Genomic DNA, 5,624 nt, shown 5'->3' with positions numbered 1-5,624 from the left:
ACACTGCAGAGCTTTATAGAAGCTGGTTACGTTGGCTTGGGAGAGACAAGCTGGCCCAGTGTCCTCCACTGCATTGTGCAATGTGCCATTACAATAGACTTGTTCTTATTCAGTGGTTTTTGAAAGCAGAGCATTAAAATTGAAAATCTGCAGCAGATTGCTTTAAGACTTAAAGTTTAAGTATGGTGCTCTGTGGTTTCATATTTCTTCTTCCCTTGTTTGTTTATTTCCCCCCTCTGCTCTTTTCTCCCTTCCTTCCTTTTTATGTGTATTTGTATTTTTCCCATTTGATGGCATCTCTATGGTGGAGTTGGGAGACAGTGTGGTATGGCAGAAGGCATGCCTTCCTTGTCATCTGCTGGGAAGTCTTGGTAATGCTGCCTTAGTTTTCCCATTGATTTTTCAGAGCACAAGACTTTTGTGTTGAGACTAGCACAGCCCTGGGCATGATGGGACAGTTACTTTGGTGAAATAATTGACCTTTTCCCAACTTTGGTTTCTTTAACTGTAAAACAAAGATGACAACACCTCATGGGGGTAAGGAAAGGGTTAGTGTTAGGGCTAGGGCCTGGCTTAGAGCTATGGCTTGGGCTAGGGTTAAAGCTAGGATTAGGATTAGGGTTAAGGTTAAAGTCAGCTTTAGAAGTAGGTGTAGCAGTCTGGTAAGGTTAGGGATTATTAGGGTTAGGTTTAGGGCCAAACCTAGGTTTTACTCTAGGTTTGAACTGCAACTAAGTGGACCAGACTGGTCTTGAACTCTCAGAGATCTGCCTTCTTTTGCCTCCAGAGTGTTGGGATTTAAGGCATTCACCACTACACCTGTTTAAAAACTTCATTCTTATTGAATAAAGAAGAAAACTGTATCTCTAACTAGAAGCAAATAACATATTTCCAGGGCATTTTCCAATGTACTCTTTAAAGATCCACTTTGGAAAAAAAACATTAAATATATTTAACATTTTATATTTTGCTTATATGTGTGTGTGTGACATGGGTGTGTGTGTTTGTGTTTGCCTCTGTGTGTGTGTGTGTGTGTCTGTGTGTGTACAGGTATATGGAGGTTTAAAATTACCTCAGATGTCTTCCCCAGTTGCTTTCCATTGCATTTACTGGGGCAGCACTTCTCGCAGGACCTGGAGTTTGCTAATTTCAGCTTCTTTAAATAGCCAGCTTGTCAGGGGGCGAGGTACCCCATTTCTGCCTTTGGGGTACTGAAATTACAGGTAAGCCATAATATTGCTTGGCTCTTGTTGTGGTTCTGGGGATCCAAACTCAGGTCTGCACAGTGCCCGTGCTGGTACAGTCAGTGCTTTATCTGCTGAGCCATCTCCCTAGCTCTCGTAAGACATCTTACTAATTCTTATAGCTGTATCATAACTTATTTACATATAAAAACTATTTTAAGGCTTCAACTTTTTGGTTGACCCAATTACACCATTTTAAACAATAAGTTCTCTATATTTTTTCCTTAGGAGATCTTTTTTTTTGAATTGGGTCTTGCTGTCCTGTGATGATATTCAGGTTTGTATCAAATTTACCATTTTCCCATTCTTGCCTCCCGAGTGTTAGGATCACAGACGTGTACCACACACTTGGCTGAAACGTTATCTTCAATTCTTGATTCCCTACATGCCCGTTTCATGTTTGCTTGGGACATTAGGAATAGAACACCCTGTTCCTTTTATACTCTGGATTGTGAGGTGTTGAAAATTCGCCTGACTGAAGCTGGCAGGAATAGGGTGCTTCAGAACCATTCCTGAGGCGTGCATGCATGCAAATGCTTACGAATGCAAAATCAAAGGAACGATGGTCCATGAGGAACACCCTGAAATCTTGCTGTGTGCATGCATGAGTGCGGCGTGCTTGTGTGGGCGATTCCGGATGACTGTCTAGAGGCTTTGGGCCTCTCAGACTGGTCACAGCCTGGCGACTGGTTCTCTAGGAGGTCAGCAAAGAAAGAAAATGTAAAAATATGTTATAAATAATTTTAATTGATCCTACAAACACTAAATGATATACCTGAGAACTATTTCACCCCTCTTCATCCTTCCCCTCTCTTTTATTCCTCTCTGTTCCCCTTTCCTTTTCTTTCTGCTTTGTTTTTGGTGCTGGGGACCGACTCAGGGCCTCACGCATGCTCGGTGTGCTCACCCAGGGCCTCACGCATGCTCGGTGTGCTCTCTACCACTGGGTTACACTCTTAGCCCTGAGGATCATCTTTAACTATTCTTGTAATTTCATGTACTTAAAACTGAATGTAAAGTTTTACAATTGTAATTGTTTTATCTTAATCTTTGTCACTTTTCTTTGAGAACTGGGAGACTCTCTCAGGCCTGCTTTTCTCTACCATATGCTGTTTGGCAATTAGATTCAGAAGTTAGAACTCTGAAATTTTCCATGTAGTTTAGGTTCAATCTATGGAGAAAGAAATGAAGCAACCACACTCATGCCCAGACCATCGACCCTGGTGAGAATTAGTCAGTCAAAAAGCAAAAAGAATATAAAAAGATGTGAACTTTGGATGGACACTTGCCGGGAAGGGGGTCAGGGAAAGTGGGAGGAGAGAGAGAGAGAGAGAGAGGGTAGGGAGGGGTGTGACCAGAATGTATTACATATGTATATGCAACTGTTGATTATAGAAAGGTTAATCATAAAAATAAATGTAAAGAAATGATGCAAGCAACATCCTCAGGACACAGCCTTCATGGCCATAGCAAGTCTGCATCTTGACTGGGCATCCTGGGCTTGGCCAAACTCGGTGCCCATGTTCCAGCTACGGAAGTGGTTTGGGGATGGGGAATAATTCAGAGTCCAGTGGATTTTGTCAGGATTCATTCTCCTGTGAATGTTGGCAAAGGCTTTCTGCCTGCAATATGATCAGTGCTCCCTACCACCCCGTTAGACAATCTTCTCAGGAAACAGAGCAACAGAGAAGGGAAGAAAACTGAGATGCAGGACAGAGTAAGAGTCTTGCTCTTGTTTCTCAGTGTTGCTATGCCTGAGCCAACCTTGGCTTTAGGTAGCCCAGTTATAAGTCTTAAAGTTGTGTAAGTGTGTACCACCCCTCACACAGGCCCTGTACTTCATTATTGCTGCGTCTTTAGTATCCACAGTTTATGGATAAGGGACCTGAGACTTGGGGAGGTGAGACACTTTGCTTAGTCTCCGAGCTGGGAAGTGGCATGACCCAAGGTGGAGAGGGAGCTGTTCTGATTTTGCAACTCATTCGTTTCTCTCGCTGGATACAGCGACTACAGCTTGGCGTGCTTCTGTCTTAACCCTAGGTCAAGAGGGCAGTCCTGGCTCTCTTGTTTCACAGAGCCAACGATGTTAGGCACTTTAGTTTGGTGCACCCGTGGTCAAACAGGCTAAACTGGTTACCTGAACCCCATCCTTCACTCCTGGTCATTCTGAGAACCTCATTTCATCAAGGCTTCTGAACTCTCAGAAGCATTAGCCAGACTGGACCCAGACCTAACTGGCCTCCAGGCATCTGGGCTTCTGCAAGCAGAAGCAATTCTGGAAAGATGCATTCAGCTTTGAAAGCATTGAAAGTTCTTATGTCCACCTCTCAAAGCTTAGGAAAAAAAAGAACAGACTTATTCAAAAGGAAGTTAACAGTGTTTTTAATATTTAAGTAACAAAACATGGAGGTTAATACTCAATGCATACAATAAGACAGAGCAATAACAAAAAGATGACAGAGTACAGTCTATAGGAAAGCTTTTAAACAGTCATGCGTTAAGCCGGGTGGTGGTGGTGGCTCACGCCTTTAATCCCAGCACTCGGGAGGCAAAGGAAGGCAGATCTCTGAATTTGAGGCCAGCCTGGTCTACAGAGCAAGTTCTAGGACAGGCAAAGATACAGAGAAACCCTGTCTTGACAAAACAGAATAAAAAACAAAAAAACCAAAACAACCAATGACATGTTAGAGAACTACTAACTGAAAACAGCTGAGTCTCGCTGCCTCCAATCTGCCGGGGGGTTTTCTGGTGGGTGGGTAGTTGGGGCTGAGGGGAAGAAACTCACTGTGTTCATGGTCTTGAAAGGATGATCTTCCATTTGGAGCCCAGGAACCTCAATAACCTCCATGCCTTCAATAGCTCATTTCCACCTCCTTCTCTCCCACCTCTCTTGAATTGTTTGATCCGTCCATTTCTTAGCCACCTCTAACAATGAGTTTTAGGAGGGCCCTCTTCAATGTAGCCTAAAACCACCGGTGTTCCAGTGGGAAGGACTCTGTGTTACCCTGGAGACAGCCCTGAGTATTCTCTGACCCCCTGGAGGTCACTTTTATCTGCACTATTAATGTAAGAACTGCCCTTTCCTTTATAACAACGCCTCGGCCAGGCTCTTAGAGCACCACTGCTGTTCTGGGCTTGGGTGGGTTTTAGTGAGCATCCTTATCTCCATTTCCTGGGAGCCTGTTCCAGCTGCATGCTGGGATGGAGTTCGTGTTTTCTCCTATAAGCACAGAGAAGGGTGTGGCCCACATATTAATGCCCTGTGCAACTGTCAGAACCACAAAGACCGACCACAGGGTCCAGGAAGAGCCACTGTTCACTGGCAGGGACTGGAGCTGTGCCAGTGAAGAGGCACAGGCTAAGTAGTCTTTTTGAAAAAAAAAACAGCAACAAAAAAAAAACAGTTTTAAGCTACTCTCTAGGATTTGGGATTTGACTTTTTAAAAACAAGAGCTGTACTTAGGTTATGGAGATCTCAAAAGAAAACAAATAGGATCAGAAAGCTTTTCATGATGTTTGGATTTATGTAGAACCTTACTGAGTACAGTACAGACAATAGCAAGGAATGATCCCCACCCCCAGATATTTCTATATGTAAGGGTGAGGCCAATTCACAGAGATATTATATACCATTTTGCTTATGTACTATTTATTATAACTGCACATAGGACTCAGGTTACCAAAAAATCCACTTTATTCTCTTCTAAGGGAGATTTCTGAATTCTGACAGAAGGAGGACCCTGGGTGGAAAGTTCTGGCACAGTCTGGTTGAAATCAGCAGAGGCCAAGAGAAGTAGCTGGCTTGCCTCACCTGAAAACCCCTGTGGCTGATAACGTGAAATGGCCACATGAGCGGAGGTTGGGGAGACTGCAACTGTCTCTCCTCTATTATGGTCTTTTTAATCCGTGTTCACTATGATTATTAGTCAAGTTGGGGTGGGCAAGGCAAAATTAGTAGAAAATAATGCCCTTTAATCCATTTTTCCCTTTAAAAATTTTACTTGGGGGGTCATGTTGGGAAATAGATCCTCAACAGGTTTATTAAATATGAGAGGGAAAGGTTGTCTAAGTCATCGAGTATTTGTCAGTGTGTCAAGTTACATTCTAAGTCTACAGCGAAAGGCCGAGGATTGGGATAAGTGAGTGGTTATGACCTCTAACTCATAAACGATAACTCAGCTGTTTTGTGATAGACTGTTTAGAGACAGAGACACGTGGCCAAAACTGTCTAACCTCACCATGGATGAAATTAAGGCTTTACAAGTTTCCCACTGTCAGTCAAAAGCAATAATGGAACAAGGTAGAATGTCCTTGGTTTGGGGAGAGCTCTTCTTGGGGAAGGGTTTCTTCTGCACCCGTTGGGGGGGGTATCTTAGAGCC

This window comes from Microtus pennsylvanicus, chromosome 3, assembly GCF_037038515.1.
Source record: "Microtus pennsylvanicus isolate mMicPen1 chromosome 3, mMicPen1.hap1, whole genome shotgun sequence".
NCBI classification, from domain to species: domain Eukaryota; kingdom Metazoa; phylum Chordata; class Mammalia; order Rodentia; family Cricetidae; genus Microtus; species Microtus pennsylvanicus.
This window is presented reverse-complemented; position numbering follows the sequence as displayed.